Below are 27,781 nucleotides of genomic sequence, written 5' to 3' on the forward strand. Positions count from 1 at the left end.
TACGTAGCTACTTCTTATGAGTGTGAAAAAATAGGAATTAGTTATGCACTTAAAACTTAGTTAACAACATCTAGATAAAAAATAGAAGTACATTATTATTTCTAGATAGGGACATTATCAGGAATCTTTGCAATCCAATGAGTGACACAAACCTTGTAGTTGAAAAGATTTTCTGTAAAGCTACCGCTATCCACCAAAATGGATCCTAGAGTCATATCTATGATTTTCTTATCATTTTAACTATCTGAAGAGAAGTTCGTATAACCATTTATTAATTAAATACTTCAACTACTTAAGTTCCAAAAAATAAATATGATTTATATATTTGTCAAATTTACAGGTAAGATAAGCTTTAGCTTATATGCAAGACAACGCTTTTCCTTCTTAACACCTTGATCATGTTATATAACTTGAGTGACTACATACCTGCATCACATTTAGACAAAATATGTTCAGAATTAACATATACTTTACTCATTATAAAAAATTACAAAATTAAGAGAAAAAAACAATAAAATTAACCGTGAAATCTAGATAAGGCAGAAGGAACATCACTTGTCACAAATGCAAGAGCTCCAAAATCTTCTTTGATTTTAGGTCCATGGGATTGATACTTAATATTAAAAAAATTAGCTAAATAATCAGGTGTATTCCTTGTTGAAAATAACCAGTTGGCAGTGTTCATTGTCTTAAAGTCTTCAGCTTCTTGGTTTTTTTTGCTATTAGACCATTCCTTGTTTATCTTATGCTTTTTCGACTTAGGAACCAGATGTCATCACTTAGTTATTTCAGCCATTTCTTCAAACTACATGAAGATTCATAAGCTTTAATCTCTTAAGAAAACCACCCAATATATGTTCATTAACTTAGACAACAATAAGGATTAATCATTTAGTAGTTACAATATAACAATCGACAAAATCACATTCACAAGCAAAAGAGATGGATGAAGAAATGGTTGTTATTTTAACAAAAGAGATGACAATTTTACCATTTCTTTAGCCATTTATTTGTTAAAAAGGCAATCTCACATATTCATGACATTCATATCCTTCTTAGGCATTTCATCAAACACTTTCTAGACATCATAAAAAATAAGATCATGTTGGTTCCTTAAAGAAGAAAATCACAATGTAATTCAGTAAAAGAATCTATAGATGGGTAAAATTAAAGAAAAGTACTAAAATCATCAAGACAATTATTAATAGACTTCAAAAAACCAATTCAAAATCAAGAAGAAAACAAAAACTTTTAGTGAATCACATTCATTCAAGACAACTATTAAAAAAAATTCAAAAAACCAATTCAAAATCAAGGGGGATCAAATCCATGGACTTACCTGAGATATTAAAGTTGTACAGACACGAAAGTTGGTATTTTGCAACTGAGCGAGTCGATTGGAGTGAAAAAACGAAGGTTTGAAAGGGAAATAGTAAATAAAACTATAGCTTAGGGTTAAAGCCCTTCGAATAGCTGCAATAATCTTCATGGGAGGACGCACATGTAACAATGGAGGTGTATATGTAATTGAATTGATGATTAACTTCCGTTCGTATATGTTGTGATCATTGACTAACCAAAAATTGCTAATTAGGTGACTGATTTAAGGGGGATTTACCAAATATTTTGGCTAATTTTGTCGGATATCATTGATTTAATTCGGAAAATGAAGGAGCAGGAAAAATATTTCTGGCTACACATGAGAGTGCCACGTGTTAATGATAAGGTTTAAGAAGATGCCATGTGGCTGTTTAGAGAGATTTTTATTAGGAGTACTAGGTATAACCCGTGGACACCACAGGATGGAAATTTAAAAATAATTAAATTAAATTATAATTATAAGTTAATTATTGAACAACGTTTTGTCTATAATTTGATAGTGATATAATGATTGGTTGAAATTATGAAATGAGAATGGTTTAAATATGAAATCAGTAATATGTATTTATAGATATGTTATCAAGTTATCATTTTGTATCATGCAATATGAATTTAAATAAAACATTAACATAAGTTGATAGGAATAATAAATTTGTTAAATTTTTTTATAAATTTCTAAAAACTTCTTTATACACGACATTGGATGTTTTATTTGATAGTCTACCATGGTTATCTAAAATTAACAATTTTAATCCCTCTCTACTTTGAACTCTAGATAAAGCAACATACAATTGGCCATGTGTAAAAACAGGATCTTTGAGAAACAATCCAACCTTCGATAAAGACTGTCCTTGGCTCTTGTTAATTGTCATTGCAAAACATACAACCAATGGAAATTGTCTTCTTTGGAATTTGAACGGGATCTTGTTTTCAGTAGGAGTTAAAGACATTCTTGGAATGAAAGTCCGGTTTCCAATATTACTTCCAGATATGATAACCGCCTCGATAACTCGTTTACCCAAAGATATGACCTGTAGTCTAGTGCCATTGCATAAGCCATTTTTCTGATCAATGTTTCTCAATAACATAACTGGAACACCGACTTTTAAAATTAGATTATGATTTGGCATACCTGAGATTTTAAGACCATTTAAAACATCAGGTGAGTATAAATTTGCATCAAACTGATCATGGACAAACTCAGATTGGCAGAGGCTATCTGAACTCAAATATTCTTTTTGCTCTCCTGGAATCAATTTTAGCAACCGATCATTTATTTCTTGGACAACTTCATTCTTGGGAGCAAGTATTGCTCTTTCTTGAAAATAACCCGCAATGTTGAAGTTTTCAAGAATGGAAGGATATACAAAATTGATTAATGAACCAATAGGATCACATGGATCATTAATGAGAATATCTTCTGGAATATCAACAATTGCTTCACCATCATTCGGACCACCAAGATTACCTTCTCCTATGTCCAAAAGCCAGTTTGAAAAACTCTTTATTCGATGATGAACATCAGATGAATCGCTTCCAACAGTTAACCTCATGTTTTTTGTTAATTTATGGACTTTGCATTGTTGCCATAAATACGAAGAACTTAAAGAAGCGTTAACAATGTTTTATCTACTGCCACCCGGAACAACAGGTAGAATTTGTCTGAAATCACCTCCAAAAACAACCACTTTCCCTCCGAATGGAATATTTGAGTTTGTAGGATCGACAAATCTTAATATATCCTTTAAAGTTCGATCTAAAGCTTCGAATGCATGCTTGTGTACCATGGGTGCTTCATCCCAAATGATCAATGAGGCTTTTCTTACTAAACTCGCAAGATCACTCTTTGGATTTATTCTACAATACGAATCCTCGGTAAGATTTATGGGAATAATAAACCGAGAGTGTGTTGTCCTGCCTCCAGTTAATAATAATGAAGCAATCCCACTTGAAGCAACATTTAAAACAATCTCTCCTTTGGATCTAATTGCTGCAGAAATTGTCTTCCATAGAAATGTCTTACCCGTTCCACCATAACCATAAATAAAGAATACACCTCCCTTATTATTTTTAACCTTAGCCATTATATCAAGAAAAATGTTGCGTTGCTCGTCGGTTAATGAATCAAAGAGGCGATCAAACTCATTCTTCAAATTTGGTATGTCATAATCTAGCTCCTCGGCTATCAAACGATTGTTTGAAGATGAAACCAAATCAGCATCTGGGTAAGGCATCCTTCTATAGTTCTTGAGACTGGAATTGTTTCGGAGTAAAATTTGTTCTATCTCAAACAAAGTCAAGTTTTTAATTTGATCTTCGTTTAGTGATAAACCTGTACGAACAATACTATATTAGTAACAACAAATTAAAAAACAGATTAACTGGGACGTAAAATGTAATTTAGTGCATATTGGAAATTTATATGATATAATTTTATTAATAATTTAATAAACATATAATACCTGGAGACTTTAATCTCTTTTGTTGAGTATAAAGAATTCCATCTGACAAGTATTCCCATGTGTTTTCCCACACAATCTCTGGTTTACACAAACTGCTCGACAATAACATCGTAGCAAATAAGAAACGTAGATAAAAACCAGATCCAGAAACACTTGCTTCCTTAATTGCTTCGATGTATTCTTTGTCATCATCCAGAAGGCCCAGATTATAGCATGCATCTTTAAAAGAAGAACATATTTCACCATTGACTGTGCGAATTTCTTCGAAGGATTTTGGACCTTTCACTTTATTTAAAAGAATTCTTAAAAAATATGCTTCGCCAAGCTTAGGTGAAACGGAGTGAATTCTACCAATAGAATGTCCAACTTTCCTTGGCTGCCAACTTAGAAGTTTAGGTTTCCAAACAAACTTGGTAGGAAATTCAACATATGTAAGCTTTCGTGCTTCTTTATTGATCTCATTACACTTCATCCAAGATATGAACATTGAAGAAGCAACTGAAGGTCGGTCAAGAACATCTTCAATATCATCGTCTGCCTCATATACAACTTGTTGTTGACCAGGCAAATGAAAAGGTAGTCTAATCACAGCAGGATACCTATAATGAACATCATATTTAAAAATCCGCCACGATGCTTCACATGCAGATATATATCTACAATCATAGTATTCTTTGATTTCATCCACTGCATCGTTGTTATCAGAATCATTATTGTTGTGCACCATAGCAAAAGTTGCTCTATCAGGACCCTTGTTTATATATTTAAATAAATATTTTATAGATGATCCTTGATTGCACCATTCAACATTGATGTGTGCCTGGTATCTTTTTAACAAATATTTGTTGTATGGAACAACATTTCTGTTATCTAACCGAACACCAGATTTTTCAACAAAATTTCCATCATTTCTTCTTCTATATAAGGGAAAACCATCTGGATCAACTGAAGTATGATTACAGAATTGCTTTGGAAAGTTTTTAGAACACTTTCCGTCTACCATGCATGGACAATTGAAATTTTCAGCTCCACATGGACCGTGAATCATGAACTCTTTGACAAGTGAATACAATTCCCGATCTTCATCAATATCTGGAATCTCAGCAGAAATAATTGGATCTATATATTCAACTGTCGGAAGCTTGTAGTCAGAATGCATAAACAGACATATATGACTATGAGGTAGACCTCTTTTTTGAAATTCAATTGTGTAAACCACTGCATGTAAAAATATACAAATAGGATAAAAGTTAGCAACTAAAGAATGTGTGTGTGTGTGTGTATATATATATATATATATATATATATATATATATATATATATATATAATTTTAAATACCTGCTTGAACCATGCCAAAAATTTCATTTTCCCTTAAATCTTTAATAAATGCATCCAACTTAATCTTAAATAACCTACATAATATATCCGGTCTATCCTCTGGATGAAGTGGAGTGTCGTTAAGAAACCTTTGAACTTCTGGCCATTTTGGATTACACGTAAAGGTTATGAAAAAATCTGGATATCCAAACCATTTACATAACGACATGGCATCCAAATAGTTTTGCATCATATAACGTGCACCACCTGTAAATGAAGAAGGTAAGATCACACGTTGCCCAACATTTGAAATATCTGTACTCCCAGATGCTTGGTGATTACGCAGATTGTCATACGACTCACATCTAAGAATTTTTTGTTGCTTACGTATAAAATATAATCGCTCACTTTCAATCATGGTATAACTATCAACCAAAAATTGTTGGAACAACCTTTTAGCATTAAGAATTAGTGAGAAGGATTGATCTCTATCTTGAATTCTGTAAGCAAAAAATTCTCTCATTGTACATGTCGGGCGCTTGCTGTTACTTGAAGATGTTACACCTCTATGAAGGATGTCAACTCTATAACCATCATCGCCATATGGAAATAGTAATGGATACTGAAGAGCAAGGTAAGAAGGATGTAATTCACTGATACTCTTTAGTAATCCTGATGAAGTTTCAACAATGATGTCTCTTTTTTCAATTGAATCACAAATGTCACCAACAATTAAAGCGGCTATCTCAGAAGAAGTTGGTAAGTTATATGTCCTTCCATCTTGTTCTCTTTTTCCAATTAATCTTAACTTTAAATTAGCACCAGGATTTTCATGAAGATTATCTCTTACCATCCTATAAGACTTGACCAACGCATTGTTTGAATCTAACATAACTTTCAAAAATTCTATAATCTGGAGATCATATGATCTTGAAGTTGATGATGAAGCGCGTGTTGTTCCACTGAAAATATTATGTAAATTATTTATTATTAGTAAATAATCAAAAATGAATTTAAATGGTTTACTAAAGTTAATTGTAAAAATATACCCAATACTTGTCGATCTATTTGAAATTTCGTTATCCGTATCATATATGTATAACTGACAGAATTTTGGTGTACATCCACTTGAAGGCAGAAGACTTCCCATACTATGATAATTTTGACCGCTAATTCTAAATATGTATGGTGCGTTGCCGGTGTTGATAGTTGAATCAACTTTGCCTCCCATGGATGTAAATGAAAACATTGAATTGTAACGTCGAATGTTCTTCATAAAGTGCTTGCTTTTAGAATCTACTGAATGGTAAAGATTTTTGTAAGACGACGGTGCTTCTTTTAAGGGTGGTAGTTCAACTTTGCCGTAACCACAACATAACGAATAAGATGTATTCCCTTTTTTTTTGCCTCTAACTGATTCATCTGTCCATAGTTTTGCATGACAAATCTGACATACAACAATCTGGTCTCCATGATCCAAGTAATCTGTTGAATATCATATATAAATAAAAAAATGATGAATATAATTAAAAATAAAAAAATGAAAGTATTAATTTTTCTATAATTATGATCACCTTTTGAAGTACCACGAAAAACATCTTCAATAATATGCTCATCATTAATTTCTTCATCTAATGTCAAGTCAATCATAGGTATAGGAGATATATGTGTAGTCTTCCTTTTTAATTGATGTTTTCCTCTTGGTAACTTGATTGATGAAGATTTTTGAATTATGGTTGAATGACCGGTGGATGTCATGCCAAGACCAAACACTGAATTATCATTGTTAATAGATAGCGGTGTTTGAATGTTGTTATTACAAATATAATTTCCTGGGAACATAAAAATACAAATTAGAATGTTAGGATTTGTTATAGACTACACAAATGTGAAACATATATTTAAGAATTTGTCTATATACAAATGCATACCATTTGAAATGTTAGATAGAGGATTTCTAACATTTATATTTGTAGCAGGAGAATGAATAGTTGTATGTTCATATACAAACGATTTGACTGAATTTATATTTTCCTTATCTGATCTATCGTTTCTGTAGTTATCTACAGAGAGTAAATGATGACGACGATTGTAGACATCTGTTATGTAATGAAAAAAATAGTTAGTAAGAAAAACAATAATAATAATTATTATAGAATAGAATAATTTTAATAATATATGAATTTGAAATAAATTATATAGCTAAAAAACAATTATAAAACAAACTAATAATAATATCGTTTTTTGACATGTAAGAAACATGTGTAATAGATGATTTTTGATGCGTAGAAGTGTTGGATTTTTTTTTGGATTTTTTATTATCCAAATACAACTTTCTAATTTTTCTCCTCTCTTTAGCATTTGTAGAATCTGTAGTGTTAATTGAACCTGTAAAATAATAGTATAAAATTTAACGACATTATTTATATAAAGTTAAATATATTAAGTTTTATAAAACTTATATATATATTAAACATAATTATGAACAACAGAATCAAAATAAATAAATAAAACATATTACATATGTAAAAAAGGTAAGAAAATTACCGTATTGGCTAAAATGAATATCATGTGCAATAGGTATAGGCTGAGAAGATTCTGCAGTATAGATTTTCTTGGATTTTTTATTATCCAAGTATAATTTTCGTTTTTTTCTTCTTTCTCTAGCGTATATGGCGTCCATGGTCTTGTTTGATAAAAATGAAAAATAATAAAGTAAAACGGAAAATCAATAATTTGATTGTTCGGGATGAATTTATATATTTAGTAATTAGATTATTTTTTTCTAAAATTGAATTACTATCAAATAGTTAATATATGATATTTCTAAATGATGTAAAGAAATTAGTCATAGTGGATAAATTAATAATTTAAAATTTTATATAATTTTTGTTTAATTTGACAGCGTAATATTATAAGATATTATAACATACAAGTCTAATTAATGAGTAATATTTATTTATGATGTTATTTAGAAAAAACATTAAAATATTTCATATGTTTTTTTTAAGTTTTAAATTAAGTTTAAAATAAAGTGAAATGTATATACATACGAACGGTATAGACGTAATACACTTTCCCAATATATCATTGCATTACACATGCGAATAACCCTAAGACGCTCTCATTTTTCTGGCACAACACACAAACTCTGTTTGTTCTCTATTTTTCAATCTGATTTCAAGGTCGTCTACATCGATTGAAGATCATAAACCAATAATTCAAGTTATTGTATTTGAAACAAATTAGATTGAAGAAGTATTGTTTCCGGCGACTGAAAATCAGGTAGAAAATTCAGAAATTGGAGCCGTTAATAGAAATACGAAGGTAAGATTCAACACATGAATGTATATATTGTTCGTATTTCTTAATTTTTGTAACAAAAGATACATGTTTCGGAAGAATAACTAACCTGTTGAAGATTGATGAACAAATTCTTTGAAATTGAATTAGGGCAAAATACGTTCTTAAAATGAAATGAATAGTCTCTGTATTTGAAATGATCAGCTAATTTGTAAGGTTTGAGAAAATATAGTTATTCAATTTTTGAATTCAAAAATGCTATAAATTAGGAGACGAATCTTCATCGTATATATTCAATATAAAATAGGTGTTTTGTTAATTATTTACTTTCCCTGATATGGTATGAGAAACAATCGCTAAGTTTGTGGAAATGATCTTAAATTCTATAACCCACAAAGTAATTTTGTTTTATATATTTGAAATTCGAATAGTTATTTTTATTTGTTTATTATTTTATTTATTTGATGTTTCAGGGAAAAAGCAACATAGAAGAAATGATGTTCATAAAATTTTGTCTGGGAATGGAATTGTCAATTTTGTTGTTTGATTTTGTTGTATTCCATTCGACATTGCTGATATAATTCAAAAGAATTCGTCCATTGTTTGAAGAAACTTCTAATGTAGTTCAACACTTAACCATAGCAAGTAAGTTTTTAATAGCTTGCATTTCTTTTCACATTCCTTCAATCTGTTGAGATGAAGTAACATTTTATTCATAGTATAAAAATATAATTTGATTAATCTGTCAATTTCAAGGGATATCTATTAGGATGTTGTTGTGCTAAGTGTAAACATGGAAGTTCAATATCCATTTTAGATAGATTTCTTTCAGTTTAAGCCTTATTATATCGGGTATTTATAATTTTACAAAATGATGTTTTATTTATAATTATGAATATGAATGTTTGTGTTCCGAATAGTACAAAGTATTGGGTCTACATAATATGAAAATACTTGTTCAGAAAACAATTGCAGATTTTCAAATTGAATTACATTTTCTTTCAGCCAATGGTCTTGGAAACAGTTGTATGAAGCATGGATCTTTTGCGTAGAACAGTGAAGTAACAATTGCAGATTGTCAGATTGAATTACATTTTCTTAGACTTTCATGTTTTATGAATTTTTCCAGTCCCAAGGTCGTATGAAAGGAATTCATTTCCATATTTTCTTTTTGTTTTTTGTTAAAAGACGAAAACACCCTCAGCAAAGATAAATATTTAGTTATTTTTCTGTTTTTATACACTCATATTTGTTGGAACTTGATATTCATTTCATACTTTGTTTGGTTGTCAATTGGACAGATTTGTTTCATAGTCCTCTCCATTGGATTTGCTCGAGCTTCCTTTACAAGTTTATAGAACAGAGACAATGGGTTGGGGTTTGCAAAAGCTTCAGATTTTGTAAAAAATTTAGACCTTAAGATAGCTAAATTTATGAGAACCAAGATAACATAGATAAAAAAAAAAAGCAAATCCTGGTTCGGATATTGAAGAAGTCGGGCATACTTCTGAAGGGAGGTCTTTATTAGGTACAAATACAATTCATCTCCATGAGAGTTGCTGTATGCTTTGATAAAAATAAAAGTCTTACCAATAATCATACATACTTGTTTTAAAGTTTTTTAAAATGATTTTTGGTGTACATACAGGATGGGCTTGGTGATACCATTAGGGTTTCACTTACAGAACAGCAGATGAAGAAATAGATCTATGTAGAAAATTGGCAATTGTTGGTATGACAGCATCCCAAAATCGTCAAGGAGTGGTATGTTTTTTATTTGCATAATCTTGTACATAATAAAATACATATATTTTTCTATTTTTCTATTTCAAAGTGTTATAACAAATTTTATATTTTTGCTAAAACATTGATAATAATAATAAACAGTCTTATAAATATAAATTAAATAACAAAATAATTTCTAAATAATAAATTCATATTCATAAAATATTATGAATGTATGATAAACATACCATTAAAAAAAATAATATCCAAACAAATATTTGAAACTTCAAAACCACAATGTCCAAGTACGGAATGAAAAATAAAATGCATAATCATTGTTTAAAAATCAAAATCCACTACCTTACGAAATTCATCTTAAATCCAACTCAGCCACTTTTTTCCAACTTTACCTTCACAACCTGGTTAATGTGTCCTTCTGGTGAAATTTTTGGAGTTTTTGAAGATGATGAGTTTTCATTCAACTCCAAATCAAATACTTTTTCCAAATTTCTCTTCAAAACTTTTGGTGTATTCAAATTCTTCATGGGACTTGTTGCTGAATTTTTATCAACAGTGGAAGGTGTTATGTTGTCATCTGTCCCAGAAATTGCATCCTAAAAATAATAACAATTGTACTTAATTAATTTATAAAGTCAACTAATATTTATAAAATAATTCAATGCAAGTATATTGTGTATATAACCTTCAAACTCCTAGTATCTTGTGATTCAAAATCTGCTTCAGCAACATCAAATGACTGTGAATTGCCAACCTGAATAATTAATAATTAATAATTAAAAATATTAATAATAAAAAATATGAATAGCAAATCAGCATATTAAATAAAACTGTAAACATTTATACCGTTAACCCTAGTATTTAGTAAATACAATAGAGTTTTTGTATACACAAAGATACAAAAAAGATCATAATAATAATAATAATAATAATAATAATAATAATAATAATAATAATAATAATAATAATAATAATTTATAATTACCTGTGAAACGGTCAACTTATTTTCCAGTTCTTCAATCAACTTTTCATCATCACTCACTCTACATATACTATATTGGTTGTTCTTTTTTGAGACGTTGAAGTTTTTGATTGATATTTTAAATGCCAATTTCAACCCTTTCAGTGCATTTATCTCTCCAGGATAGAAAGCAGTACTAAAACCAAGCTACAATAAAAAAAAAAAAGTAAAAAAAAAAGATTGGTTAAAATAAATTCATTAAGTGTAAGTATTAATTAATTATAATTAAGGTGTACCACCTTTAATGTTTTTTTAAACAGATCCTTGGCTGATTTCTTCAAAAGATATTTTCCATCCCTTTCAAACATGGTTAAGGTAAGTGTACCGGTATTGTCTTGGACACGTATCGGAATCATAAATCTAAAAAATATGAAAATACAAAATAATTTTTATATATATGAAATATAATGTAAGTTATACTAATTAATTAGGAAATTAATAACCTCGGAATAACTGAAGTTTCAGTTTTTGTGCAGTCGTTATTATGACATTCATAACCATGAGTTAATTCATCAACATTAGGTTGATCGTGTGCACCAGGAGGCTTAAATGCTTTGTAGTTGCAATTTGTACATGCCAAGTAATGCCATGGTTCATTTTGTAAAATTCCCTTGATAGTGCCCACGATAATAAATGTATTTTTCTGTTCATTAAATTTATTTTGGTAATCCAATATATATATATATAAAGTAGGTTTATATTCATTATTGATTATAAAATATATAAAAACCACACCTCCACGGGTTCAGAAACATCAGCAATTGTCTTCAACTGGAAATTAACCATGAAATCATCATGTTCAGAAACTTTATTAGACTTCAAAAGTGTGAATGTATTTGTAGATGAATCAGGGCTATCATCTCCATCCAAACTGTTTGTTAAAAAAAATAACTAATGTTACTGACATAAAACTTAATTGTTGAAATAAAAATGAAATAACATAAATTAAATAATATTAGTCACATAAAAGAAAAATGTAGAAATTAGAATGAATTAACATAAATAAATAACATAAATTACCTTTTCTTAAACGCATTGATTTCATCAATGTCTGTGTTAATGAACAGCTTTGATACGGAAAAGTAGGTGTTAACTGTTGGACGATCTATAAAAAAGATTTCATTAAGTGTTATTTTAATGTGTAAAAAATAATATTTAATAACAAAATCATACAATATACCTCTCCAAATACTAAGTTTTGCAAATTGAAGGATAACAATCATACGAAGATTGTGTGGATTGTTATGAAGAAAGTCTTGCAGTTTGTAAGCAAAATCACCCCACAAATTGACATTGAGTTGCAAACCACTGCGAAATAAAAGTTTTAAATTAGATGAAATGATAATTATATAATGTAAATATCCAAAAAAAATATATTAAAACAACAAACTTTGCATCTTGGATTTGGATGTTGAGCTTGTGTTTTTTCATATCTTCATTGTCTCGCCCCATCTCACCAATTGCAACGACTAATCCAATAACATCTATGAACAAAAAATAAGAGTAATTAAATATTGTTATGAATTTAAAAATATGATATTTAATTCAAAAAATAAAATTTACCATAATTAATTAATTAATTAATATATAATAAAATGAAACTAACCGATAGCCATGTTTTGAGGATGGGCCAATGAGATAACAGACTGATAATCAACAAACTCAAAACCAAATGTAGGTCCAGAAAAATCATGAGACTCCGTAACAACAGTGTTATGGAGAAAAGTAAGTTTATGATCTTGCCGAGTCAAAGTAAAACCATTCATCCTTTGAGATGCAAAGCTTGGACATTTTATGTAAAATGCCAAGCCATCTTTTAGAATGTTTTTGAATCGATAGATGTTTTTTCTTAATACATTTGCTTGAATCTTGGTACCCTAAAAGAAGAATAATATATAAAATAATAAATAAATAATATTAAATTTTGCATCTTTAATGAATATATAGTGTTAAGTTGTAATATACCTGTTCATCTATTAAGATTAATTCAATGCTGAAAAGTTCGTCCTTATTATAGAATGAAAAGAGGTTCCATAGGTTTATCACTCTTACTTTGATAGTCGAATCATCTTTAAGTACATCCAAATCTGAAATCAAAGTAACATCTGGTTGTGCCATCAATCTGCAAAGAAAAATAAAAAAAATAAAGGTTTAACTACTAAAAAGCAATGTAAAATAAGTTTAACTATTTATCAAATAACAACCAACCACATAACATCATGTAAAATGAATAATAATCAAAATGCAATAACAAATGTAATTAAATAAAAAAATAAATATATAGATCAAGTAAAAATAGAATCTGTTGAAAATACTTGTTCAGAAAAGAATTGCAGAGTTTCAGACTGAATTACATTGTCTTTCAGCCAATGGTCTTGAAAACTGTTGTATGAAACATTGATATTTTGCGTAGAAGAATCCTGTAACAATAGTTGGGTGCATTTCATTTAATTTTTTTTGAGTTTATGAAAAAATAATTATAACATGATTTTGTAAATTCATTTACAGGGATAAGATTGCTATGTGCAGTGAGAATAAGTATGAATTTCTAAACAGTTAAAGATGCACAATAAATGCAATTGTGTTCCTCATAGCAAGATCTTTTTCATTAAATTAAAGAGGTTACATTCTATCTTTCAATTTTTCAGTTTTGGTATACATATATAATAGTAATAGTTAGATTTTGGAAGAATATAGCAAGAATAGAGCTTTAATCAAGAATAATAGATTTAAAACATATAAAGTCGAAAATGATAACTTATATTGGAAGTATCGTTAAAAAAAACAAAGAAATGATTTACAGTCTCAACACAAACACAGAAAAAAAAAAAAGAACAAAGAATGATTGAAATAACAGAAAATGATGTAGAGTTTAATGTTTAAAGAAAAAAATAACCTTCTGATTTTATTGGAAAAGAATGTATTACTAACCTTCTGTAAATCAGAAGAGCAGAGCATATAAGAAACTCAAAGTCGAGAGAAAAGCAGTAGAGGATTATTTGCAATTCGATGGTTTCATATAAATACGCATAGATAATTCAGGAACAATAAATTTATTAATTGCAGAAAAGTTTTTTTTTAGCAGATTTGATTCCTGATTTTTATGGATATGATTAGTGGGGTAATCGATTTAAATTTGGAAATCAGAATAAAAAAAACGAATTTGTAGTTTACATTGTAGAAGTCAATGATTTAGTTTAATTTTTTTCCTGATTGATAGGAGATGATATGCTAAGATTGACCATAAATATAGGAATGATATCAGTGTACATTTGAATTTTGCAGGTATTTCAAATTGTGTGAGCTAATTTATAGGAGGTGATGTATTCCGCTATGTGGTGCAAAGAATGGACGGGAAAATGATGAATAAAAATTCCCTGGCAATGACACGTGTAAACTTGGAGGTGCAAAATAAGGACATGTGGCATGCAAAGTACTCTTTTATTAAGAATATATATATATATATATATATATATATATATATATATGTGTGTGTGTGGGGGGGGGGGGGTGAGTGTGTGTTTGTGTATGTATGTGTGTGTATGTGTGAGCATGTGTGTGTACATAGTTCCTTGAAGCGCTTCCATATGAGTTAATGTTTTTGATAAAAACCAACATTATATTATGTATGTAATGTTCTTGGTGAATTAGATCAAATAAAGTTAATGATTCCTGAAATATTAACTCAGGTGATATCACTAATCAGTGTCTTAAGACAATGTCTTTTTATCATTAGGTTGCTAGAGACATTGACCATACTATTTTGAAACAAAATGATCACCAATTTAAATATTCAATATTTAGATATTAGAGAATTAAACAGTAATGTTTTATTAATGATAAATAATATAGGGGTGCATTTTATTTTTAAGCATCATCGTGCTCCATATTTTATGTTTAATCCTTAAAAGGGATATGCTTCATAATCAGTCATAATTGTCAGAGTGGCAACAGGGTACACCTAATGTGAAAAATTAATGATATTCATGAGTTGGATGTGTCTTAATGGAAAAGATAAATTCATACGTATTCATAGTTGATGAATATTAGGCATGACCTACTTCAATGTTGCAATTGATGGATCCACGACATTGAGCGAACCTTGAATTATGTCTTTTGACTTTAGTTATTTCAAGACTTTTAAATGAACAAGTTTTTTATATAACTTTAGGTAGGTAAAGCACTGCTCACAAACATGACAGTAATAAAGGCTACCTCCAGATTAAGCATGAAACACGGAGGAATACAAATATGAGATTCGTTCCTCTAAATGTTTAGAGTTCGGTATCAATTTTTCCCTTTGATGAATGAATAGATTGAAGTGTTGGGTTTAATCTTGACAGATTATTTTAGTTAATATTTAATTTAGTAATTACATAAAACGTAGTAGGTCATGGGTTGAATGAGTCATATGGACCAAGTCTTTTGGGCCTTTTAGATCGGTAGTTAAGGTGCTAGAAAATAGTAAACATGGGATTGTTTTTGTTTGGAGTCGTTAGGTTTTTGTAGGCTATAAAATCCATCTATTTTCTGAATAAAGTTGCAACCACTTTGAGTCACTATTACTTCTTCTTCTTCTACATATTTCTCACGTAACAAACAGGGGTTGAATCTTTGGTTTTGCAGTTGACAAAAGAGGGGCCTGATTCCAACATTTGGTATCAGAGCGGGTTGAAGCAGGTTTGAGAGTCGGTGTAGAGAAATGAGGAGCAGTCCTTTGCTGCAGGGCTGAGAACGGAAAAGAAGAAGCATGTGAGATCAACAGATAAAATGGTGAAAGGAGAGAAGAAGAAGAACATGAAGGGGTTGAGTACTCAAGTGAAAACCCCAAAAGCTTTTAAGACCAAGAAGTACTCAGTCACAACCAAGAGGAAGGGTCATATCTGGTTTATAGCAAAAAAAAAAAGAAAGATCGCTGCACAGCAGCAAATTAGAAAGAAGAATGAAGAATTGAAGATTGACTACTACAATAGCGAAGACTGCTAGAAAGAAAGAAGAAAAAAAGAAAGATAGAAAGAAAGAAAGAAAGACAAGAAAGTAGAAAGTAGAAAGAAGAAAGAAGAAAGGAGAAAGAAGAAATAAGAGGCCAGTTGCTTGCTTATCTGAGAAAAAAACAAGCAGCAAGGTGAAGATTCTGACATGCAACCTGTTGGATGTTGCTTTCTTGAGAAAGAAAGAAACACAGAAAGGAGGATCAAATCAGGGTGGTTTTTCGACTGTGGTGTGTTCCGGCTCTGCTGTGGAGTTAATGGCTCACGGTCGTGTTGATAGTCCGACTGTGAAGGTGTGATCCCAAAGATTGAAAGCAAGTGGAGATAAAGAAAGATGTTGCAACAAAAGGTTGTTGTATGTTAGCAAGATTCAGTAAGCACGAGAAGCAAGTAGCAAGGTTGATCATGCTTTGTTGATCACTGGAAAAGGAAGATATCAAGCAAGAGGTTTGTAGCAAGTAGCAAACCAGAAGTTTGTAGCAAGTAGAAAGTTCCGGGTTTGTAGCATGAACGATTGTAGAAAGATGCAAGAAAGTTTGTGGAACTCGACAGTTTAGCAAGAGCAAGATATAAGAACTTTGTGCTCTTAAAGCAAGTAGCAAGATTGAATAAAATGATTTGGATAACAAGAGAAGCAAGATCAAGATTGTCAAGATTAAGGGGGTGAATGTTGGGTTTAATCTTGACAGGTTATTTTAGTTTAGTATTTAATTTAGTAATATCATAAAACGTAGTAGGTCATGGGTTGAATGAGTCATATGGATCAAGTCTTTTGGGCCTTTTAGATCAGTAGTTAAGGTGCTAGAAAATAGTAAACGTGGGATTGTTTTTGTTTGGAGTCGTTAGGTTTTTGTAGGCTATAAAAGCCATCTATTTTCTGAATAAAGTTGCGGCCATTTTGAGTAACTATTACTTCTTCTTCTTCTTCTACATATTTCTCACGTAACAAACAGGGGTTGAATCTTTGGTTTTGCAGTTGACAAAAGAAGGGCCTCATTCCAACATGAAGCATGTGGCTACACCTTGAGGCGTCTAATTGATGTTATTCATTCGCATATAAAAACATTTGTGTAGCATCTTACGTTTTAATCTATGATTCGATTTACACATATATTAGAACGAAGGGTTGTTTAGATTACGAATCATTGGCCACTAAATAGTTAGAGGAAGTTTTTGTATGAAAAAAATTAGGTATATATTTAGGGGCAATAGTGTTACTAGACGATTATCATTGTTTGTACATTTAAGAACACAATGAGAATAAAAAAATAATACTATTTATAGTGTATAAATTTTACCACTTATATTAAATACATAAAAATAAAATGTTATTTTTGTTATTTATTTTGTCAAATTCGATATAATAAATAAATAAATATTTATTAATTTAAAAATAATTTTATTAATTAAATGCTTATTATTAATTAAGAAATAATAATATTTAGTTGAGATTTTATTTATTGAAACGGAAAAGCTTTTAAGAAAATCTCAAGACTGTCATGGGCCTTTAGTGGTAATCATTATCATTATCATACATAGTTATAAAGCTAACATTTTTTCTTGAATCTCATACATTTGAAACCCCTTTTTCTAACTTTCTCAAACCACATTCATTTGAAACCCCCTTTTTTAACTAATGCAACTCAAAAGTTTTCTTAATTATGATTTAACACTCAAAAGTTTTATAACTTATAGTATGTTTAATTAGCATTTAGTGAAAAGTTTACTATAAAAAGGTCAATCTTTTGTGTCTTTTGTGTTATATAAAATCTTACATGTAAGAAGGATTTGAAGATATTGTGATTCAAAAGTTTTCATATAGTTGAAGCATTCACGATCCAAATATGATGATTTGAAGAAATGGGTTATGTCGCATCGATGGTAATTGTAATATGATTTTTTCTTTCAACCAAAACAAATGAAGTTTTTCTATTATTTCTTTATATTCAGTTTCTCATTTAATCTTTATATGTGATTTGTATGTATTACTCAATCTTGGATGTGACTCTCCAAACATCAATGTTCCGCTTCTTCTTATTCAAGAAAAATATTTTGATTGCAGGTTAGTGAAGAATTGTCATCAAGTTTCAATGGTTGAATGGTGTTAAATGAAGAAAGAAGATTCATAAAATGGATATAGGATTTTTTGTTTGAGCAAAGTTTATGAATGTTAGTTTTTTCTTTTGATTTAAATGTATGTTTGTGTAACATCTTTATTTATATATTCAACCATCCAATGCTCTTATTTATTTGATTGTAGTTTTTCTATTTTGATTATGTTTATTTTCTATTATTTTTTTTGTTGGGTTATCCTACACAATATATTTAAAAGACAACATAATTTTAAACATTTGATATGTAATTATGATAGACTTATCATGATATGTTTTTCATATGAAAGTAATTTACCCATATTACTACCACATGAATTACATATGCCATTTACGAAAATATATATATTATATGTGATTTGTTTAACATGTATATGCACCTATGTATGTTATAAATTTATAATTAAATATCTTTATGTTTAATAATTGAAGGGATTAAAATGATACATCAAAACCAATTATTTAGAAGAATATAATAATAATAATAATAATAATAATAATAATAATAATAATAATAATAATAATAATAATAATAATAAATATACATTTCCAAGTACCACATTTATTTGAAACTCACACTACAACTTAAGAGTTTTCTAATTCATGTATATTTATTAGTTACAACTCAAGAGTTTTTAACTTATGATTATTAATTAGTAATCACTAATAACATTTTATTTTCCTTTCTTTTATAAGGTTGTAAAGTTTTTCTCATTAACAACATTAATGTATTTGAAGAGATTTGTGATTTAAATATTAAGAGTTAATATAAGTGTTATAATAGATGTTTTAGTGTTTTTATGTTATTAAAAGTTATAGTGTTTATTTTTCATATATTTTATTATTCGTTGTATATATATCTTTTTTAATATAAATGTTATAATGGATGTTTTTCTATTTTTATGTTACTAAAAGTTGGAGTTCATATTGTTGTTCATACGTTTTGTTACCCATTATATTATCATTCATTTGATATATAATTTAGACAATTTTAAAGGGTTTATAAAATTATCAAATAACTGTATATATCACAATGACTTAAAATTAAACTATAATGTTTAATAAAACTAATATGTTAACTATATGTTTGTTTTACTACTAACATTTTGTTTCAAAGTAGAAATATTAAATAATAATTTGGTAAAAGTTATTATTTTAACTATATAATTCTATTCTCGTGCAACGCGCGGGGATTCGCCTAGTATACTTATAAAAGAAGTATTTTTCCTTTCACCACATTCATTTGAAACTCCCATTCATTTTTCCATTCGCCACATTCATTTAAAACTCTCATGACTTTTCAATTTCTTTCTAATAATGATTATAAGTTGGTTAATAAGGTTAAATAAATATAAAACCTAAAGTGTAATCATATATAAACTAAATTTTAATATTAAAAAAATCTATTTTCTTCAACTTATAAATTTATTTTTTTAACTTTTAACATATTGTACTTAATTTATTAGGTCAAATATGTTGTTGTATGTAAATCATTATCATTTTAAAGCTATAACTTTTGAACACTTTGTATAAAAATTTTAAATTGTTATTTTAAATATAACCTTATAGGATTAACTTAAATATATATTTTAGTTCAACTTAAACAACCTAAAGAATATTTTGTAAATAGTTAAAAGTGAGAACTTGTAGTGTCTTTCTAATAATGATTATAAGTTTGTTAATAATGTTAAATAAATATTAAGCCTAAAGTGTAATCATAATAAACAAAATTTCAATATTAAAATAATAATATTACTTTTACTCATAAAGTTATGTCTTTAACTTGTAACATATTATATTTAATTTATTAGATTTAATATGTTATTGTACGTAAACCATTATCAACTTAAAGCTACAACTTTTGAACAATTTGAAAAAAATACTTAAATTGTAATTTAAATATAACATTATAGTGTAAAATTAAATATAAATTTCAATTCCACTTAAAATACCCAATGAGCATTTTGTGAATAGTTAAAGGTGATAAATTGTAGTGCTAAATGCAAAAAACTAAATTATAATCTCAATTTAATTAAAATGTTTCCTAAAGATATTTGTATAATCGTTAAATGTTTTCAAATAAGTAGCTTAAAGTAACTTACAATAACAATAGTTAAAAATGATTCTATATAAATGATTATATTGTTACCTTTAAAATAAAAAAACAATGTTTAATTTTTTGAATAATTAGAATAATAGAAATGAAAACGTTTAGCAAATAAATTTTAAAAAATAAATTAAAAATAACAACAACTATAAATAACATTAAACCATATATTATATTTAATTTTATTCATGAGTAACCCGCGAGTAGAGGTCATTCAAAAGATTGAGATTATGCAGTTTTAATACATGTATATATTATCATATAATTCAGTAAAATCAATATATTATATCAACTTAGTATATGAATTATTATATCAAATTTAACAAAAACATTATTGTTATATTTAAAAAAAACATATATTTGTAGAGATTTCAGCTATATAGATGCTTTTGCACAACGTGCGTGTATTCGCCTAGTTTGTTATAAAACAAGGGAAGAATCCCATGTTGCGGGTGTTGGAGTTGCGAGGGTTGGAGGGTATTTCATAGTCTTATTAAAAAATAGAAAATAGCAAAATACTTTACAATGTTTTACATATACTCAAAGGCTTTTCAACATACAGTGTCTTAATAAGAAAAATATTGAAAGTACAATGTTGTAATAGAATGAGTGAAAGTACGATGCTACTTCTTGTATTTAGCCGTAAAAGATATTTAACATGAAATTAATGGAAATCACCTCGGTTAATACAGATTTAATATTAGTAATAATCTCAGAACGCAAGAAAGATGTTGTTTTGTAGCCAAATTACCAATTTAACCTTAACAAATGAAAAAAACTGAAAAAATAAGTCGTAAAAACAAATACTACATTCCACTTCATGAGAAAAAAAAACAACTTTTTTAATTCCAATGGAATGAACCATTGTATTCTATCATTCCCAAACACTAACTAAGTCTAGAAAATTTACACCATATACCTTAGAGAAAGATGATCCACTCAATTCTTGAGCCCTATACCATCTTGTTGCAAGATAATCCTGAAAACACATCCAGAAAACATAAATAATTCAACTATAAACTATATAATAAAAAAAAGATTACAAATAATTCAATAATGGGAATAAAAACAATCGTAGTGTCCAAAATATTGCAGTAGGTGTATCCTTGAAAGCATCTCTCGCAAGACCAAAATCACAAATCTTGAGTTTGCAATCCATAGTCGCCAATATATTTTCGGTTTTAAATCCCGATGAAAAACATTTGCTGCATAAATATTAAATAAATTCAATATCAATTATCAAAAAGAGAAAGATATGAATTCCAGTTATCCTAGATTAAATCAAAATGAAAAACCATATAGTTAGTACCAGTTATTCTAGATTAAGAAAAATCGACTGTCAAATGAGCAAAAATAGACACTGTGAGTTTTTTGTGGGTTGCATGTAAGTTTGTTTTATTAATTTTTAATTTATTCGTATATGAAAACATACTTACATATTTACAGTCACCAAGAAGAATCAATATGGAGATTTCCCTAAAAACTCAAGCGCATGCATAACTTGACCAGGAACATACTCTTCAACATTAATGGTGAATCCGTCCAAAAAACAGTTAAAAATGAAAAGTAAAATGCATATTTATGTCGATAACCCTTATTCTATTTCCCTAGCAAGTCCCGTGCTCGCTACAGGAAATAAATTTCATAGACAATGTGGTAGCAACCTTGCTATTGAACGACATTCTATAGTACGATCCATTGCAGATTAACAACGAAAATACGTTCTATAGCGCCCTTCCCTAGCAAAATAGTGTTTTTCTTGTAATGAATATTATTGTTTCAAATTAATATATTATTCTACATATTAACAAATCGTTTATTTAAATTTATTAATCAAGTAATAAATTCAACCTCTCTCTCACATACACACAAAAGTGATAACATCATCTTTCAAAATATCTGAATAGGATTTAAAAGATGCAAAGTAAATCCACCTGCAGACTTATCTGAACCACAAGCTTAAACAACATCACAAACCTCCTTTTTTGTAATCGGGTCCTCCAAAAACATACTCTACTCAATGCCAAGGATTTATACCGAATGTTTCTGTGAATTATTTGAAACCCATAGAAAGCTTGAAATTTATGTTTAAAAAACCAAAAGAGGCTATTCCTAATAACCATCTGTTCGGTAACCATTGTTCTTCACTCTTCACTCCTTTAATATATAAATTAATGACGTCTTTTCTAATTAATCAGCCCATGAATTTTTTTTGTGTTTTCATCAACTTCAGCGGCAAAAAGAACTTTTGCTTTTTTCTAAGCATCAATATGATCTTCATTTTCAAGGTCATGAAATTTACTTTTAAGATCAAACCTCTCATGTTAGAGAGTAATCAAACTTCTCGGCTTTAGCAATAGCTAAGCTAAATGCTTATTTTTTCGAATTCATAATTTGCAAAAAAATGAGTACAAGACTAACCTCTAATTTTCTACTTAACAAACTTTATTTTATTTTTAGAAACAATGCATATATTAGAACCAGTACAAGCTTGAGCTTCAGTCCAAACGAACTGAACCAAGAAATCAAAGTTGGCAATATGTAACCAAGAGTTTTAGACTTTAAAAGGTACCGAAAAGTATTTAAAAGATTGCCTCAACATGATAGTCCAATGATTAAAAATCAACATTTCGAAAGCAATAGCTTAGATATTTTGAATTACACAAATTAAATCCTCCAAGAACTAGGAATCGATCAAGATTGATAAGTTTTCCTCATTAGTAATGATACGAGTAAAACCATGCTCACCTAAAGAAAGATCCCAGAAACGACCATTGATGGTTACATTACTAAAAGCCTCTGTTGAGGAATGATTAAAAACTGATCCCAATCTCTCCGAAGGACAAAATATTGTTGGAACTTTGCTTAACAATGTGGGACTTATCCCACATTGGTGGAAGAGAAAACCTTCTCCCACCTTATATGTCTTGTCCCACTCATTTAATTAAATGGGTCAAGTAACGGGTTAAGCATATTGGGTTTGGGTTGTCCTGTTGGATTAGCCTAATTGGACTCAAAATAGGCAAATGGGCCTTGGTACGAAATTAATTTTTATTCTTTATTTTTATTAAATTCGTAATCACTGAAAGACAGGTATTTGGAAGTTATTTTCGGTTTTGACAGTTTTTAACTGTCATAATCAATACCTATAAATACATGATTTTTGTCATTTGTGAGGGGTTATAGAAACAATCACCACAAATTCTCTTCAAAATTCGTTCTTCCTGAAGATGAAGGGGACATAGAAATTTCGACAGATTCAAGATTACTTCTTGGATTGATTGTTGTATCCTCTAGACAGATCCCTACCAGGGAAATTTATGTCTTAGGACACTACAATTTGCAGGCCTCAATCTATATAATTTCGTTTTTGTGTTTCTGTTGTAAACATAAATCTTCAAGTATGTTTTCTATAAAGTGATTCTTGTATATTACATATATATATATATATTATATATATATATATATATATATATATATATATATATATATTTCAATTTTGTTTTTTTTATTTCTATTAGTTTTGTTGATTGTATATTTCTGTCATAACAAATATTACATTAAAATCACTAAAAACTATGTAATTGTTAGGGTTTTGGTTCATAAAGTAATAATAGAGTGCCATAAAACTTCTTTTCTTCTATTTTCCTAAGGAGCATAGACGTTGATAAAAAACTATTTAAGTTTAAAGTCCAAAAAAGTATTTCTGGAACAGAACTCCAACCACACCTAGAGTCTTTCCATGTAGTTACACTCCACGTCCAAAAATCCTTCTTTACGTAACATCTTATTAACATTAAGAAAAGGTTCACATCTCTTATATTGGCAAGAACAACACAAGCAGTATCCAGAACAGCCAAGAGGTCAGTCTCATCTAAAAACATCTTCTTGCGGATCTTTCTCACCGTTTCTTTCACGTCCACCTTCCAAAACCCAATAATAGCCACAACATAAGAATTTATCACATTGGATTAGGAGGGAACTGAATGTTCTTTTCTCATTTTCTTATAGCCTGCAAAAGAAGGCTTAGTCGAAATAGTCGTCATCCTCTCAAATATAGTCATTGAAGCATAAAGGTGAAAGTTCCCAATCCATATCATGTTTAAATCCTCCAAAACAATTTTCTGACCAATAACTTTTAGAAATATGACAAATGCAAGTCTAGGAGATTCTTTAAAAGCTTCCTTATGATATAAACATTAGCCACCAACCCATGTCTATCACATAATTGCCAAAAATCCTTAACTAAAATTGTTCATGGGAAATTAGTACCATAAACTTTTGTGGAAACTTCATCTAATTTATTGAAATTTTGGTTAAAATTCTTGGTTAATCGGTTGTGTTCTTTGTGTTTTTGGTGCATCTCCGATTCGATTTTAATTTTTTTCTAATGCTTCATTGGCAGTCTTTGGTCTCTTTCTCATTTCCCATGGCCTTGCTTTCATGCAGGTTTTTGGGTGAGAAATCGGCCGATGGCTATTATAGTATTATATCAGTCGGGTAGGGTTATTTTATTGCTTATTGAAGTATATTGAAGCATTTGTGTTTCTAATAATAATAGTGTCATCAACCAACTAAAACTAAATGTGAAACATATATTAGACACAAGGGTGTTCAAAATTGATGTATTGCATGTAATACTTGGTGTTCATATTTTTAAAGCAATAAAGATAAATATATAGGTTTATTAAATAGAATTTATGGTTCAACTCGTAAGGCAAGAAAATTACTGCTTTTTAACCAATGTGGTGAAAATAAATTAAGACCTAACTAGGAAAATTTTACTAGGTAGAACTCTACTTCTAATATGTTTGAAAGTTTGAAAGTATGTTATGAAATAATTTGGGAGAGAAAAAGATTGAATCACTCTAATGGACTCTAATTGTGACTTCAAGAATTATATAATTTTTTACAAGACTTTTAAAGAAGCAAAACGTTATTATTAAGTGTTTATGAACACCCATTTCAGGTATGATTCGATTCATTATATTTTAAGCTTTCAGTCTTGGGTGGCCACGTCGTGGTGGAGCTTCACCACGGTGTGGCGATGTTTTCATGATCGCGGGATTTAATGACCCGCCATGGCGTGGTAGTTGATTTTGGAGAAAATCCAAATCCTTAAGCTTTCAGCCCTATTTAAAGGATATTATGGCTAGGGTTTCATGATCATTCAACTTCCATTACCCTCTCAATATCAGAATCCCTAACCCTAGCCTCCCTTATTGAGTGTTGAGTTGTTTGTGGTGTCTTGTTGAATTTTGAAGGAAGAAGAAGAAGAAGAAGAAGGTGTTAGCCCAAAGATCAAGCAACAACTCCTCTCTATATTTGGAATCATTCTCTGGACCATTTGTAAGTCCTCAAGCATCTATCTTTGTGATTCTTGATGGGTTTTAGCCATAAGAACTTTCCTATGTGCGCATGCAAAACCCTAATGCTTGGATCTAGGCTTTCTAATTAAACATGCTTTGAATCCAAGACTTCTAATGACTAATTAGGTATAAAAAAATACAAAATCAGATCTAGAAGTTTACCTTTGAATCTCTTGTTTTGATCTTGTTGTCTTGGAGCTCTAGAGTCACAATTGTCACTCCTCTAATGGCTTACAAACACCAAATATCAATGAAGATGATTTGAGAGAGAGGAGAGGAGGAGGAAATCGGCCAGGGTTTCTTTCTTCTTAAGAGGTCCCGATTTCCCTATGCCATAGGGTCTATTTATACTTGTAGACTCCTTAAGGGTTTCACCTTAAACCCTAATTGGATAATCCTTTCCTTAAAGCAATCCAAATCCTTACCATAGATAAGTCATGGACGATTTTGAGCTATCCAAAGCTCTAGAATCCGTCCAATCCCTATCTCTTAAGGATTTACAGTCTAAAGTGTAACTATCAAACAATTGACAGTTTATACCCTCTTATTTAATTAATCTCTTTAAGTCACCAAATTAATACTAATTAATTTATGACTTATATTAATCAAATAACAATATTATTATTCCTTGTATTATTCTCATAATATATTAATAATATTTACTCTCTCATAATAAATCATCCTATCAAGTTGCTATGGTGAAGGCAACCCAAAATGACCATGCACAATCGGGTCAAATACTTGCCTAATATAGTTGCAGCCTTAGACACTATTCCAACAATTCTTTGGTTCTAGATCTAGTTTCTTAGCATATTTTGGTCCATAACTAATGTTTGGCTGGTTTTAAGTGATAAAGTTTACAACTTTATTAATCTCTTGAGTCTTATGAACAATATGAAATATTAAGGCTAGGACCCAATACAATATTTTATAACTTGGAAGAGGGATCCCGTAATCCAAGCTATAGAATATTTCAAGGTAGGCGAATGACGATTCACCAAATTTCACCATGAAAAACAAAATAAATTATTAGGTTTTATTTGGATTTGGAACTCCTAGATCTTTTAAGATTCATTGAACTTTTCAATGGCATGTTTCAATCACGATTGTACCCTCTCAAGTTTTGTGACTGGGATGCCGAGGATCACAAAACAAGGTGAGAATAACCATGCAAATATACTTGGTACCCTTAATATTTATCACTTAATCAATGTGTCGGTTAACCACACACGCTCCACCAATCCTATGATAAATATTAATTGTTACCCTTTGCCTACCTTGTTAAATCCAAGTTAGTGTGTCGGTTAACCACACAAGCTCCACTAACGACTTAAGCAAAGTGCAAAGTGTAATTTCATGGGTTAGCACCAAATTCATATTTTTCCTAAAGTAACTAAGATTGGGAATTTATAAAAGGTTTAGTTACTTTATATTTTTCATTATACTTATAATGAGATTGGACACCCATTAAACTGCCATTTTATAGGCAGTAACCTTAAACCCCCCTTATAGACCGGCTTCGTGAATGAGGCCTACTAACGGTAAGACTGACTTTGTTCTTACACACACACACACACACACACACACACACATATATATATATATATATATATATATATATATATATATATATATATAAACTTATAATACTATAAAGTATAAGGGTTGAATTTTAACTTTTAAAACTTTAGGGGTTTGGAATTAAAGTGTGTGTGAGACTTTACAAATTTCAAAACATGAGGGAAAGTTTTGAACTATTCAAAAACTTTTGATTTTCATAACTTATGAGTTTAATTAAGGTTTTAAAAACTTTAATGAAGAGACGCTTGAACATCCATAACTTGAGGACAAGTTATGGAGTTCATAAGACAAAAAGACTCTTCAATTGTGTAACCTATGAATTTTAATGGATCTTTGAAAGAAATGACTTCTGGTAATCCATAACTTGAGGACAAATTATGGAATCCATTAAAAT

General features: G+C 29.3%; 2 long non-coding RNA genes and 1 pseudogene across 2 annotated transcripts; 1 reads left to right on the forward strand and 2 right to left on the reverse strand.

Annotated features, from left to right (window-relative positions):
• Positions 1-245: 245 nt before the first annotated feature.
• Positions 246-1,673, reverse strand: LOC145059061 (uncharacterized). Its single transcript, XR_013686614.1, has 3 exons — positions 1,340-1,673; positions 523-805; positions 246-426 (listed from the first exon to the last, which is right to left on the reverse strand). It is a non-coding gene; the product is annotated as an uncharacterized LOC145059061 (long non-coding RNA).
• Positions 1,674-2,045: 372 nt separating this feature from the next.
• Positions 2,046-7,844, reverse strand: LOC145060403 (uncharacterized; annotated as a pseudogene).
• Positions 7,845-8,256: 412 nt separating this feature from the next.
• Positions 8,257-14,661, forward strand: LOC145059062 (uncharacterized). Its single transcript, XR_013686615.1, has 5 exons — positions 8,257-8,488; positions 8,938-9,109; positions 9,766-9,992; positions 10,113-10,228; positions 14,514-14,661. It is a non-coding gene; the product is annotated as an uncharacterized LOC145059062 (long non-coding RNA).
• Positions 14,662-27,781: the final 13,120 nt, after the last annotated feature.

The sequence above is a fragment of the Lactuca serriola genome, chromosome 6 (genome assembly GCF_051521515.1).
Source record: "Lactuca serriola cultivar US96UC23 chromosome 6, Lser_US96UC23_V15, whole genome shotgun sequence".
NCBI lineage: Eukaryota > Viridiplantae > Streptophyta > Magnoliopsida > Asterales > Asteraceae > Lactuca > Lactuca serriola.